The sequence below is a fragment of the Dasypus novemcinctus genome, chromosome 25 (assembly GCF_030445035.2).
Source record: "Dasypus novemcinctus isolate mDasNov1 chromosome 25, mDasNov1.1.hap2, whole genome shotgun sequence".
Classification (NCBI taxonomy): Eukaryota; Metazoa; Chordata; class Mammalia; order Cingulata; family Dasypodidae; genus Dasypus; species Dasypus novemcinctus.
The window spans coordinates 64,186,247-64,202,516 of record NC_080697.1 but is presented as its reverse complement, the minus strand read 5'-3'; the positions used below and the strand labels follow the sequence as shown (position 1 = coordinate 64,202,516).

The window sequence follows — 16,270 nt, the reverse complement described above, 5'->3', positions numbered from 1 at the left end:
ATTCATGCCAAGAAGGGAAGCAGGGTAAACCAAGAAAAAGTCTATTGAATGGAGACCTACACAATTTTGTTGACTTTTTTTTTGTTGTTGTTATTGTTCTTGGTGCTTTTCTTGATTTGTAATCCAGAGGCTCAAATCCTCCAAATAAGCCATTCTTCCAAACAAAAATGTCAAATGCTGAGAGCCATATGCCATCAAATTTGGCTAATACAAGCCCTGTGGTACAAATACCTTGCTGGCTTGACTATCTCCAGCTGAACAAACAATTGAGGCAAACAGCCCATAGGAATTGGACAAATTGGAGGAGTGAATACAGGTGACTTCTGGAGCCCCCATATCAGGCACAAATATTTTAATTACTAAACAAACTGACACGTTATTATCTCCATGCTCCCAAATTTGGCCATATGATTTAAAACCTTTTGCAACAGTGTCCTCTTCATCACATATCTGAACCATACCTTGGACTGTTGGGAGATTTTACATTCAATTGCCATTAGTTGAGGCTTTAATTCTACTAATTGGGCTCTGGCTCTTTTGTCAAACTACAGCAGCATCAAGTTGCTAGCTCTGCACTACAAAGCCCCTGATTTAATAGATATTTGCATGTCAGAAACTTGATCCAATGTTGCCTTCAAATTCTACAAGCTGTTAGAGGTCCTAAGATGCAGGTCACAGGCCCTGTGTATGCAGTCTCTCATGGTGGAGTGGTGGGCCCCTTCTGGTAGTGGGCCCCTGCACAATCATAGGACTTCCCTGTACCCTGCTCCTTACTTGGGCAGTTGCTTGTTCATGACTGGCCTGTCAGTCTTCCCAGCCAGGTTCCAGGCAGACCTAGAACTTCAGCACCTGGAGCCCAATGCCCAGAGGTGTGTAGAGGTATTGGGTGGCCCCAGTGCTGCCACTGGTAATGCCAGAATCTAGGAGAATAGGTGGGGGCAGCACATTCTCCTTCAAGCTGCCCAGACCCACATTCAGATCCTATGTCCTGCTACTGACCCAGGTTGATGATAAATTTAATTTGCAACCAAATATTAAAAAACTTAATCCAGTTCTTTTACCAGGAGAATTGCCATAAATGAAGTCAATTTTGTACAAAAATGCATTGTAACAGGTACAATTCAATATGATTTGTGGGGAAAGCTGATAGGCAGTAATTTTAAATTTTCCTTTATTAATACTTCATAAAAGAATATTCTTACACTATTAACCACAATCTTCATGCATCACCAAAATCACTATATTATACAGTCCCTCATTATTCTCTACCTTCCTTTCAATTAAAATATTACATCCACAGACTACCCCTTTTGGTCACAATCACATTTATAAAAAAAACAGTGTTAGTTATACTCACTGTAATGTAAATGTATTGCCACCAAATCTATTCATTTCCACACATATACAACAAACATTATTAAAAATTCTACCTGTATTAAGAATCAGTTCCCATTCTCAACCCATATTCTATTTTCTAGGGGGTAGAAGAGGTTATTAGATTTTTCTTTTTGGAGTAAGGAAAATTGAGGTGATGAGAGCACAACTCTGTGATGAATATGAGAGCCATTTAGTTTACACTCTGAATGGATTTTAAAAATCATGGGACTGTATAACACAATGAATCATTTGGTGGAAGCTGGACTGTGGTTATCTGAACAAATATGAGAACATTCTCCTATGAACTATAACAACTTTATAATGCTAATACAGGGTGTCTGTAACCAGGTGGGTTGTGGGAAAAATACACCTAGTGTAAAATACTGGCTATAGGTAGTAGTAATGTTTTGATGATGCTTTTCATAGTTTGTAACAATTGTTTCATAACAGTGCAAGGTGTTGCTGTTGGGGTAATATATGGGAGCCCTGAATGATGATATGCATGTTTTTTTGCAAGTTCACAACATTTACTATACATTTATTGTTTGTGGATGTTCATTTAGGAATGATAAAATTCAACTTTAAAAAGTTTAAAAATTTTTCTTTATTCCAGGTGATCCAATGCCATTTTAAGAAATTCCATGACAAAACTTTCTTCTTGGTAAATGTGATGTTCCTTTGAAATGGACTGAGCAAATTGCACAGCAAATGAACACAAAAAGAAGCAGAAAGTCCTAGGCCCCAAGCAAAATTCTAATTTGATCCAATAGTGTTAGTTATTTATTGTAAAGATTCCAGGAATGTCAGATTTTGCTTTGAAAAATCATGTGTCAAAACTGCTAAAAAAGGTATACCTTGCAAATACTTCACTCTTCCCAGCCAACAGACCTGCAGCTAATCTTTATATTTGAATTTGCTGGGAAAAATACTACAAATCAGTCAAAAAAATAAATGGACTACCCTCAGGAGGTTGAGGAGGAGGTGTTAGAGCTGGTGGTTTGAAGTTACTCAGAAAGGGACAGAGGTATCAGTAGGATGGGTGTTTCTGGGTGGAGAGTTTGTTCCATTAACAAGGGTTACATGATATCCACTTGCCTTCCAGAATACTTTGTACTGCCAAGTTCTTTAGCAGACCAAGACTAAAGTAGTTTTCCCATTATTTGTTGGAAGATTGCCACTCCTGTGCTGAAACCACCCTAATTGGCATATCTTGGTGAGAATGGTCCTCACAAAAGATGTGTTGCAGCAGAGAAAAATTGATCAAAGTATCTGTAATGCAATAACTAGAAATCACCCACAGAGAAGTGATGTTTACAAACTGGGTTTGAATAAGACCTTGTCTAATATCCAGGAAATATAGAAGGTATTTGTAAAACTTAAGCAACTATGTGTTAATGAGCCTTTTGAAGAAACTTAACTGAAATGGCCATCTTCATTTCAATGTACTATGTGGTTAAAATATGTAAAAGCATCCCTTAAGCATTCAGTAGCACTTATGTACAGGCTGGAAAGCAAACATACCTACCATAGAAGAACGAGTAGATTTGAGTTATGTCATATCTTCTCTTATTCAGGTGATGATGGATCCCTACATTAGGACAATTTCTGTATTTCCGTGTCTGATACAGAAGGAGTGGATCATGTCTGGCTATCAGTTCCTGGACAGATGCAACCATTTAATGAGATCGGAAAAAGAATCCCCCTTATTTTTGCAATTCTTGGATGCCACAAGGCAACTATTAATATCCAGCCATGTTAAAGTTTTAATGAAACTAACTTAGTGGTCCTGTACAACAGTACCCACATCTCACTGTTAGGCATGCTCCTATTCAACTGTCCTGATCAGTGGGTGAAGCAAACCACAGAATTTGTAATAAGTGAAAATAGACAATTGGGTGATGAAACAGGCTTAAAATTCACATTGGTTTGGGACTGGTCTTTTCAGTTTACAGCAAAGTATCACACCATTTTCTGTAATGCCTTATACATTAGAAAGAGCATGTCTTATATACAGAATTGCTCTATGAAATTTTTTAAATGGACAAAGAAAAGCTACAGTTCCACAATTAGAGAATAACTGTCCTTCAAGAATGGAACCATCACTGACCAATTACTTCATCAAAGGAGAAACCTGTTAATATTACAACTGAAACCAGAATTATGGGAAGATTGCATCATATGAGACAAAAACAATGGAGAAAGAGCCAAAAGCTCTACAAGGTGTCTGATTTTGGAGTCAGCAGACCAGGACCATGCTTCACAATTCCCAGAAGAGTGAGGGCCAGAGAGATGACGTAAAAATTACAAATGTAAGTAACCAAACCCTTGTGGCATCCTCGAAGAACTCCATTCCCCCACCCCAAGTCATTAAACTGGGGTAAAACCCCTGGCTTCCTGCAGCTGACTGAGAGAGGAACATATTCCTACCTGTGAGCTCTTACAAGGAAAAGAAAAGTGATTGGGGGGATTTTCTTCAATGACTTCAGCCAGCAGAGTCTGATTCCAATCTCAGATTTGGCCAGACCAAAACACAGGAAAATAGATATTGAAATAAACACCTCCATTGAAAGGTGCTCTGGCAAGTGCCATTTACAGGCACACATGGAAATTGCATGAATAAAACTGCATCGGAATCTCTCTGTACCCTAACTTCTAGAAGGAAATCTGCTCTTAAGCTGGGCACTTTTAAAAACATAGAAGAAGTTGAACCAAGTAGCAAAGAAGATATGTGAAAAAAAAATAATAGGTGAGAGAGAGAAAACTGGCCATAAGAGTAAATTCACCAACATATTCAGGTGCCTCGACATCAGCAAAAAATTACAGACCATATCAAGAAACAGGAAGAGTTTGTCTAAGCAAATGAACAAACCAAATCTCCAGAAGAGATATGGGATTTAAGACAAGACACGGAAATCTCACAACTCTCCTAAATCGATTCAAAGAATTGAAAGGAAGTAAGACTAAAAGGATAAAAGATATTAAGAAGACTCTGGGTGAGCATAAAGAACCATGTGAAAGCTTGCAAATAAAAGTAACAAGCCTAAAAATAAAAAAAAGAAACAAGCCTTATTTAAAGATAGAACATCTGAATTGGAAAAGACAGGAAAAAAGAAAGAGAATGGAAAAAATGGATGAGGGTCACAGGGAATTGAATAACAATGTGAAAGACAATAACATTCACATTATTGGTTTCCCAGAAGGAGAAGGGAATGGAAAAGACACATACAGTATATCTGAGAAAATAATAACCAAAAACTTCCCACCCCTTATGAAAGACATAAATATCAATAGCCAAGAAGGACAACATACTCCACACAGAATAAATCTGAATAGACCTACCCCCAGACAGTTACTATTCAGAGGACAAATATCAGAGATAAACAGAGTCTTCTGAAATCAGCAAGAGAAAAGCAAAACATCCCTTGCAAGGGAACATCAGTAAAATTAAGTACCAACTTCTCATCAGAAACCATGGAGGAAATAAGAAAGTGGTATGATGTTTCTATGGTACTGAAGGAGAAAAAACTGTCAGCCAAGAATTCTGTATCCAGGAAAACTGTCCTTAAAAATGAGGGAGAGTTCAAAGTCTAAACAGACAAACAAAACCTGATAGAATATTTTACCAAAACATGGCAATTGCAAGAGCTAATGAAGGCAGTGCTACATCCTGAAAGGAAAAAGCAAAGGCAAGAGATTTGGAGAAGAATGTAGAGATGAAGATTATCAGGAAGGATAAATTTAAGTGTAAATAGACAGATAATAGTATGACATGAAAACACAAAGCCAAAGGACAAAATACATGAAGTAATAATGCCTTTAAACTAACAACCTTGAATGTTAATGTCTTGAACACTGAATCAAAAGACATAGACTAATAGAATGGATTTTTAAAATGAAACAACTATATGTTGTCTACAAGAGACTCACCACAGACATAAGGACAAATCCTGATAAAAACTGAAATGTTATTTCATACAAATAATAACCAAAAAACCTACTGTAGTGATACTAATATTGGACCAAAGAGATTTTAAATGCAAAATGGTGTTAACGGATGAAGAAGGCTACTATATAGTAATAAAAGGATCAAGTCACCAAAAAAAAAAAAAATCTAACCCAAGTGCTCCATGATACATGAAGTACTTACTGGCAAAGCTGAAGGGAGAAATACATGTCTCTACAATAACAGAAATTTCAACATATCATTCTCAGTATTAGACAGAACATGTGGACAGAGGATAAAGAAACAGATAACTTGAATAATATGATAAATGAACTAGACCTAACATACACCTATAGAGCATTGCACCCCAAACAGCAGGATAAACTTTCTTTTCAATCACTCATATATCCTTCTCCAAGGTAGACCATATGTTGGGTGGCAAGAAAAGCCTCAATAAATTTAAAAAGATTGACATTAAACAAAACACTTTCTCTGATTATAACAAAATGAAGATGGAAATTGATAGTGTTGGAAAAAGGAAAATTAATAAATATATGGAGAATAAACAACACACTCAAATAATCAGTGGGTCAAATCAGAAATTGCAAGAGAGTCAGCAAATATCTTGAGATGAAAGAAAATGAAAACACAGCATATCAAAACCTATGGGACACTGCAAAGGCAGTACTGGGAGTGAAATTTACAGACTCAATGCTTATGGTAAAAAAGAAGAAAGGACTAAAATTGGAGAGCTTACTGCTACCTGGAAAACCTAGAAAAGAGCAGCAAACTAATCCCAAACCAAGCTGAAGGAAAGAAATAGAAAGTTCAGAGCAGAAAGAAATGAAATTGAGAAAAAATAGAGTGAATCAACAAAACCAAAGTGGTTATTTGATAAGATCAACAAACCTGACAACTCCTTAGCTATAATGACAAAGAAAAAGAGAGAAGACACAAATAAATAAAATAAATGGGAGGGAGAACATGACTACTGAACCCACAGAAATAGGTGTGATCATAAGATGATTCTATGAGCAACTCTATACCAAAAAACTAGACAATGTAGACAAGATGGACAAATTCCTAGAAACACAGGACCCACCAACACTGACCCTAAAAGACATAGAAGATGTCAAGAAACCAATCACAATTGAAGAGATAGAAACAGTCATCAAAAAACTCTCAAAGATGAAATGCCAGGGTCCAGATGACTTCTCAATGAAATCTACCAGTTATTCAAAGACAATCTTGTACCAATCTTGCTGAAACTCTTCCAAAAAATTGAACAGGAAAGAACACTACCAAACTCATTATATGAAGCCAACATCACCCTAATACCAAAACCCAATAAAGATACTATTTAAAAAATTACTATCCAATATCCATAAAGAACATAGATGAAAAAATCCTCAACAAATACTTGCAAACTGAATCCAAAAGCACATCAAAAGAATTATACATCAATATCAAGTGGTTTTAACCTAGGTATACAAGGGTGGTTCAACGCAAACTAAAACATAATTAGTGTAATAAATTGATAAATTGAAGAAGAAATATCACATGATCCTCTCATATGATGCAGAAAATGCATTTGACAAAATACACCATCCTTTCTTGATTAAAAAAAAAAAACACTCCAAGAGATTGGAATAGTTCATATACGAAAAACCTACTGCTAGTATTGTACTCAATGGTGATAGACTGAAATCTTTAATGCTGAGATGAGGAACAAGACAAGGATGCCCCTGTCACAATTATTATTCAATATTGTGCTAGAATTACTAGCTAGAGCAATTAGATTAGATAAAGAAATAAGAGGCACCCAGGTAGGAAAGGAAAAAGTGAAACTTCACAATGTGCTGATAGTATGAACCTATATCTAGAAAATCCTGAAACATCCACAACACAGTTACTAAAATTAATAGACAAGTTCAGCAAAATGACAGGATGCAAGTTTAATATACAAAAATCAATAAATTTATTGTATACTACTGCTGTGCAATCTGAGGAGAATATTAGGGGAAATTCATTTATAATATCAATTAAACCAATAAAATATTTAGGAATAAGCATAACCAAGGACATTAATGACCAGTATTCAGACAACTACAAAATTTTTTTAATAGAAAATGAAGATTTACATAAATGGAAAAACATTCCATGTTCATGGATTGGAAAACGAAATATCATTATGTTAATCCTACCAAACTGATTTACAGACTCAGTGCAATCCCAATAAAATACCTAGCAGCCTTTTTGAAGAAACTGAAAAGACAATTTGCAAATTTATTTTAAAGAGCAAGTGGCCCAAAATAGCCAAAAAATCTTTAAAAAAGAAACATGATGTTGGAAGACTCTCACTTCCAGGCATAAAAGAATATTACCTACAGTGGCAAAAACAGCATGGTACTGGCATAAAGATAGACTTATTTGAAAATAGAACTGAATCAAGAACTCAGGAATAGACCCTCACATCTGTAATCAAGTGATTTTTGACAAGGTTGCTAAGCCCACCCATTTGACCAGAACAATGTATTCAACAAATGGTCCTGGCAGAATGGGATATCCATATCCCAAAAAAACTCTATCCTGATCTCACAAATTAGACAAAAATTAACTCAAAATGGATCAAGGACCTAAATATAAAAGGTGACAACCTTAAAACTCCTAGATAAAATTGTAGGAAAACTTCTTCATGATGTTTTAGTAGATGGCAGTTTCTTAAAACTTACACCCAAAGCATGAGCAAAAAAAGAAAAAAAAAATTAGTCAGAATTAGATACTTTTACCCCTCAAAGATTTTTGTCAAATGGGTGAAAAGGCAGTTAACTCAATGGCAGAAAATATTTGGTAATCACATATCTGATAATGGCTTAATATCTTATAGAAAGAGATCGTACAATTTAACAATAAAAAGACAAACTACCCAGTGAAAAGTGAGCAAAAGACTAGAAAAAACAATTGTCCAAAGAAGAAATGCAAATGATGAAGAAATATATGAAAAAATGTTCAACGTCACTGGCAATTGGGGAAATTCAAATCAAAATTCAAATCATTTCACATCTATTAGATTGGCCACTATTCAACAGGAGAAGTGGAGAGATAGGAATGCATATTCCCTTTGGTGGGAATGTAGAATTGTACAGCCACTGTGGAGGACAGTTCGAAAGTTCCTAAGGAACTTAAATATCAACTTTTCGTGTGGAATTTGCTAGGTATATACCCAGAAGAAATTATAGCAGTGACATGAACGGACATCTGCACACTTCATTATTCACAACTGCCAAAAGTTGGAAACAACACAGGTGTCCATAAACTGATGAATGGATAAATAAATTATGGTGTATACATATGATGGGCTATTATGCTGTGGTAAGAAGAAATGATATTATGAAGCAATGACAACATGGATGAACCTAGAGGATATTTATTAGGTTGAGTGAAGCAAGCCGGACATAAAAATGGCAAATGCTGTACGATTGTGCTATTACAAGCTAAGTTATATTGTGTAAAATCATGTAATTAATAATTAGAATATATTGACCAGAAAATCGGATAATGGTAGAGAATGTAAAGCTGAGAGTTTATCTGTGAAGAATTGGTAAAAATGTTACTTTAAAGTTGAAAAGAATGGAAATTGTGAGACCACATCATGCTGTTCATGAGCAGCAGAGCTATTTTATGGGCTTGACAATGGTTAAAAGGGAAATCCTAAGGACATTTACTAGAAGAAAACATAAAAAGTGTAACATTGCATATATAAGGCTGTTTTTAAAAAATATAAATACAAATAAACTAGAGAGATGGAAACAGAATAGCAGTTATGCACAGAAGGAGAAACAGAGGATTGAATGGTGATGTTGTTTTTGTTTCATTGTTTTTTTTTAGTATTACTCTTATTACTGGAATAATGAAAATGCTCTAAAACTGAATTGATGAATGCGCAACTTTGTGATTATATCAAATACCATGGTTGTGCAATTTGGGTGGATTTATGCTTTACTAATATGTATCAATAATTTCGATATGTTATAAAAATGAAACACAGCTCTCTTGGGTACTCAAATTATTAACATATATTCAAATTGCCTTTCTCAGTTGTGTTAGGGTAAAAGGATGAAATTTTCTTTACTTAATAAGGAGGAAAGGGGAAGATGCTTCCCATTCTCCCTCCTTAGATAGTATGCCTGTAAACATAATAAGCTCAATAAGAACACTGAACTTTTGACTTTACACTGCAACATCTTGGGATATCTAACCTTAGGATATAAAGACATGCTTCCAAAATTAGTTCTTGTATCATTCACTGAGTGACTTAGTGTACCACGAATTCTATGACAAATAACACATAATGATGGGTTTAAACAACAGGAATTTATTATCTTACAGCTTTGAGTGCTAGAATCCCAATATTCTAGTATTCATATGCCATGCTTTCTACCAGAATTTCTAGTGTTCTGGTGCTAGCTTGCAATAATCCTTGGGGTTCTTTAACTTGTAGTTGCACTTCTGCATTCATCACATGGAAAACTCTCTCTCCTTCTCTTGCTTCTCCTCTGGTTTCCATTTTTGCTTAAAGGGCTTCAATCTTATTAGATGAAGGCCTGATCTCAACATACACTTGTCAAATTGTCCAATGCTCGAGAGAAAGAGAGAATATTGAAGGCTGCAAGGGAAAAGAGACCCATGATATACAAGGGAAGCTTGATAAGATTAAGTGCTAATTTCTCATCTGTAACCATGGATGCATGGTATAGTTAAGGTGCTAAAAGAAAAAATCTTCAAGACAAGAATTCTCTACCCAGCAAAGCTGACATTCAAAAATGAAGGAGAGTTCAAAATATTCACAGAAAAAAGAAAAACAGAAATTAAGAGAGTTTGTACAAAAGAAGCCTGCCCTTCAAGAAATAGTAAAGAAAGTTCTGCATGTTGAAAGGAAAACACAGAAGAGAGAGAACTGGAGGAGAGTGTAAGAAAACCTTAAATATAAAAAAGATAAATAAAAACAACATATGGCATACATAAACCTAAAGAAAATATGGCTAATGTAAGTAATTCCTTAAAAGTAATAATGCTGAATGTTAATGGATTAAACTCTCTAATCAAGAGACACAGATTGGCAGAATGGATAAGGAAATATGACCTATCTATATGCCATCTGTAAGAAACTCACCTTAGACCCAAGGACACAAGGAGGCTGAAAATGAATGGTTGTAAAACTATTTTACATGCAAACAATAACCAAAAAAGGGATGGGATTAGATATACTAATATCAAACAAAATAGACATTAAATTCAAAACTTTGGAAGCAGATGTGGCTCAATGGATAGAGCATTCACCAACCACATGGGACATCCAATGTTCAAACCCAGGGCCTCCTGACCCATGTGGTGAAGCTGGCTCATGTGCAGCGCTGATGCACACAAGGATTGCCATGCTATACAGGGGTGTCCTCCTTGTACAGGAGCCCCATGCACAAGGAGTGGGCCCTGTAAGGAAAGCTGTCCCATGCAAAAAAAGTGCAACCTGTCCAGAAGTGGGGCCACACACACACAGAGCTGACACAGCAAGATGACACAACAAAAAGAGACATAGATTCCCAGTGCCACTGACAAGAATACAAGTGGACACAGAAGAACACACAGTGAATGGACACAGAGTGCAGACAACTGGAGGGGGGAAAGAGGAGAGAAATAAATAAAATAAATGCAAAACTATAGTAAGCAACAAAGAAGGACACTATATATTAATAAAAGGAGTAGTTTAATGAGAAGAAAAAGCAATCATAAACATTTAAGCACATAAACAGGGCACCTCAAAATACATGATGCAAACACTGGAAAAAAATAAGTGGAGAAATAGATGCCTCTACAATGGTAGTGGGGGATTTAATATACAATTATCATGATTAGGCAGAACACCTAACCAGAAAACTAATAAAGAAACAGAGACTTTGAATAATACATTAGAGGATCTGTACCTAAAAGACATACAGAACACTACACCCAAATGCAGCAGGATGTACATTCTTCTCAAGTGCACATGGATCATTCTCCAGTACAGACCACATGACAGGCCACAGAATAACTCTCAAGAATTCAGAAGGATTGAAATTATACAAAACAATTTCTCTGACCACAATGGAATGAAGTTGGAAATCAGTAAGGGGCAGAGAAGCAGATTGGGGACAAAGATATGGAAGTTAAACAATAAAGGAGAAAATTGCAAAAAAAAAATCAGTAACTACTTGAAATCAATGCAAATGACAACACAACACACCAAAGAACCTATGAGATTCAGCAAAAGCTGTACTGAGAAGGAAATTCACAGCCAAAATTGTCTGTAACACAAAAGAAGAAAGAGCTAAGATTAAAGAACTAATTTCACACCTGGCAGTATCAGAAAAACAAAGTAACCATAAAGGAAGTAGTAAAGAAGGAAGTAACAAAAATTAGAGCAGAGCTCAATGAAATTGAAAATAAGAAGGTGTTAGAAAAAATTAACAAAACCAAAAGTTGGTTCTTTGAGAAGATTAATAAAATTGACAAACCCTTAGCTAGACAAAGAAAAAAAAGAGAAGATGCAAATCCCTAAAATAATAAGTGAGGAAGGGCTTATGACCCTCCAAGTCCACAGAAATAGAGTATCATAAGAGGATACTTTCTAAAATTGTATGCCAACAAGACCTATAATTTAGAGGAAATGGACATATTCCTAGAAACACACAAGCAATCTACACTCGTGAAAAGAAATTTATGATTTCAACAGACCAATCACAAGTAATGAGACAGAATTAGTCACTGAAAACCTCCCAAATAAGAACCCAGGGCCATATGACTTCACAGGTGAATTCTACCAAATATTCCAGAAAGAACTAACATCAATCCTGCTAAAACACTTCCAAATATAGAAGTGGGGGGAACATTGCCTAACTAATTCTATGATGCCAACATCACCCTAATACCAAAGCCAAACAAATATGACACAAGAATGGAAAACTATAGATCAATCTCTCTAATGAAACTAGATGCTAAAATCCTCAACAAAATACTGAAAATTGTATTCAATAACACATCTAATGAATTAAACACCATGCCCAATGGGTTTCATCCCTGATATGCAAAGGTGGTTCAACATAAGAAAATCCATCAAAATAATACCCACATAAACACAGAAAGAAAAAAAATCACATGATTATTTCCACAGATGCAGGAAAAGCATTTGACAAATACAGCACTTTGTCCTGATTAAAAACACTTCTAAAGATAGAAATAAAAGAAAACTTCCTCAACATGATAAATGGCATATATGAAAAACCCATAGCTAACAACATATTCAATGATGAAATCCTAAAAGCATTCCCTCTAAGATCTGGAACAAGACAAGGATGCCTACTGCCACTGATCTTATTTAAAATTCTGTTAGAAGTACTTGCTCAAGCACTTAGGCAAGAAAAAAGATATGAAAGGCATCCAAATTGGAAAGGAAGAAGTAAAAATTTCACTATTTGCAGATGATTTGACTGTATACCTCAAAAGCTCTGAGAAACCTACAATGAAGTTTCTAGGGCTAATAACTGAGTTCTTTAAAGTGGCAGATTATAAGAACAATATGCAAAAATTAGTAACATTTCTAATTTTTAAAAAAATCTCATTTACAATTGCAACTAAGAGAATCATTATCAAGGAATAAATTTAAAGATATAAATGATTTGTATGCAGAAAAGTATTCAGTACTGTTAAAGGAAATCAAAGGAGACCTAAATAAATGGAAGTATGTTCCCTGTTCATGGATAGGAATAATAAACATCATTAAGATGTCTGTCCTGCCCAAATTGATTTACAGATTGCAATCCCAATAAAAATTATGAAAAATATTTTTTTTTACTGAATTGGAAAAGCTTGCTATGAAATTTATTTGAAAGGGCAAGGGGCCCTGAAGAGCCAAAGACATATTGAAAAAGAAAAACAAAATCAGAGGAAACACACTACCTGACATTAGAAACAAACTACAATGCAACAAAGCTACAATGGCTAAAACTGCTTGACATTGGCACAAGGATAGACATACTGACCACTGGAATGGAATTGAGAGTTCTGATACAGTTCCTCAAATATACAGTCAGCTGATATTTGACAAGGCCACCAAGCCCATTTGACAGGGAGAGAATGGCCTCTTCATCAAATGGTGCTTAAAGAACTTGATATCGATATCCAAAAATTAAGAAAGGAACATCATCTCACACATTATACAAAAATTATCTCAGGATGGATCAAAGATATAAGTATAAGATCCAAGACCATAAAGATCTTGGAAGATAATGTAGGGAAGCACCCAATACAAGATCTTGTATTAGGAAATGGTTTCATGAACTTTACACCAAAAGCACAATCAATTAAACAAAAAGTAGATAAATGGGACCTCCTTGAAATTAAAAAACTTTTGCATATCAAGAGAGTTTGTCAAGCATGTGAAAAGGCAGTCTACTTAATGAGAGAAAATATTTGGTAATCATGTATCTGATAGGGGCCTAATATCCAGCATATATAAAAAAATACTATATCTCAAAAATAAAAATACAAACAAGCATTTGAAAGATGGGCAAGTGATTAGAATAGACACTTCCACAGAAAATATATACAAATGGTGAAAAAGTACCTGTAAAGATGCTCAATATCACTAGCTATTAGGGAAATGCAAATCAAACTACAATGAGATATCATCTTGCACCCATTAGACTGGCATCTATTTTAAAAAACAGAGGACTACAAGTGTTGAAGAGGGTGTAGAGGAATGGGAATATTTATTCATGACTGGTGGGAATGCAGAATGATGCAGCCATTGTGGAGGACATTTCAGTGGTTCCTCAGAAACCTAACTATAGAACTGCCATATGACCCAGCAATCCACTACTGGGTATATACCCAGGAGAATTGAAAGCAGAGACATGAACAGATATATGTACACCAAAGTTCCTAGTGGCATTAATCACTATTGCTGAAAGTTGAAAACAACCTTAATGTCCATCAACTGATGAAAGGATGAACAACCTCTTGTATACGCATACAATGGAATATTACCCAGTAGTTAGAAGGAATGCAGTATTAACAAATGGGATAACATGGATGAACCTTAAAGACCTTAAGTTGAGTGAGGCAAGCCAGGCACTGAAGGACAAATATTACATGATCTCACTGATATGAATTAAGCAAATTGAGCAGAATCACAGAACTAGAGTCTGGACAATAGGTTTACAGGAGACATAGAGGGAGTAGAGGGTTGTGAACCAATGCCGATATGGCCAAAATCTAAAAGATGGAAGGTTGTAGTTGTAAGGGGATAGGGTGGGGTGATTGCACTGTCCTTGGAATTGAGGGGAGGTTCAGGGAAGGGAGCAAATGAACTCTGGGGATTTGTGGGATTGTGGTTGAAACTACAATATTGAAAATGCTTATTTTGGCAAATATGGCAGTGGAGAGTTACTGGAAGACAAAATGAAAAAAGCAAGACATTGGGGGAATAAACAGAAGAAAATGTCACTATACATACAAGACAAAAAATCATACACAGTTGTTACAACTGTGGCAGGGGAGAATCATTGGTGTGGGGTGTCAGATGCATGGGAGGAGGTTCAACTGGGACATAAATATGTCATATCAGTGATTCAATTGTTAATGGGACATTTTCATGGTGGATGGAGATCCACACAATAAATGAAAGAATATCAAATTCCCATCCTGGGGAGTTCTGACACATTCTCTAATGAGCCACAAAGATCCTCTGAGCACAGGGGCAGTGAATAGTGAAGGAGGATGGACCATTGACATACCCTTGATATTGATGACTATACTTATGAAAATTTTCTTTTGAAATTGAAAGTTAGCCCAGTATTATAGGTTACCAATGAAATACTACTTGTAGTATTTCTACTTGTTTCTGAAATGTGGCCTCTCTCTAAACCAAACTCAACATATAAATGCATTACCTTCTCCACAGCACGGGACATGACTCCAAGGGAGGAGCCTCCCTGGCACCAAGGGATTACTTCCAAGCACCAACTGGCAACACAACTGGAAAAAGAGCTTGACTGAAAGGGGGAAAGAGTAAAGAGCAATGATTTTATATGGTTAGGAGTCTTCAAAGTGAGTCTGGAGGCCATTCCAGAGGTTACGCATATGCATCTCTCAGCAGGATCTCATTGACTGCCACCATAAACATTGTTTTGAACAATAGGGCTCTTCAGAGATAGATAAAGTAGATACAACCCAAGATATTGGTTCTTCTGAGGTCTACAGAGACCCACAGGTTCTATGGTCATGGCAGATGGAGTTCAGTGCCATGTCAGTTGGCCCTACTTTGGAGTTTGTGTTTCTGTGTGATGGAGCTGAACTCAGGTATGATCTTTGTCTACAAGCCTCTCCTGTTACTTTACCAGAACTGTAGTTGGTGCTGGGGTTTAATGTATGCCCAGGGGACCTGAATCTCTGGACTGACCATGTGATAGCCAGGCCCTGAGCCTCAACAGACTTGCAGCTCCTACACTCTGGTTTATTGGACTTACCCCACTCAGCTAACATGGAGGTGAAGAAGGTCAACCACCACACCAGAGAGCCAAGAGTGCCTACAACTGAAAGCAGGAGAATTGCATCCAGCATCCATGTGGAATCTAAGCCCCCTCTTGATAGAGATGTGGAGTGTCACCAAAGACACAAAGGGCCTATGGGTGTAATTCTTAGAGACTCCTGGGGCTCCCCCAGTGGCTGAGAGTACAGGCTGCTCTGGGAACACATACAGGACAAACAGGACTTGCTTGGAGGTATTTGGAATGCCTTGAGATTATGTCAGTATTTACAATCTGGTAAACTGCCATTGGCACTTTTCCTTGGAAATGATGGATGTCACAAGACAGATCATGTGCATAGAATTCCCTCTTCTCTCAGACAAGATTA

General features: G+C 36.2%; 1 pseudogene; it reads left to right on the top strand.

The window, feature by feature from the left end:
* Positions 1-910: 910 nt before the first annotated feature.
* Positions 911-3,559, top strand: LOC101415339 (myotubularin-related protein 10 pseudogene; annotated as a pseudogene).
* The last annotated feature ends 12,711 nt before the right edge of the window (positions 3,560-16,270 follow it).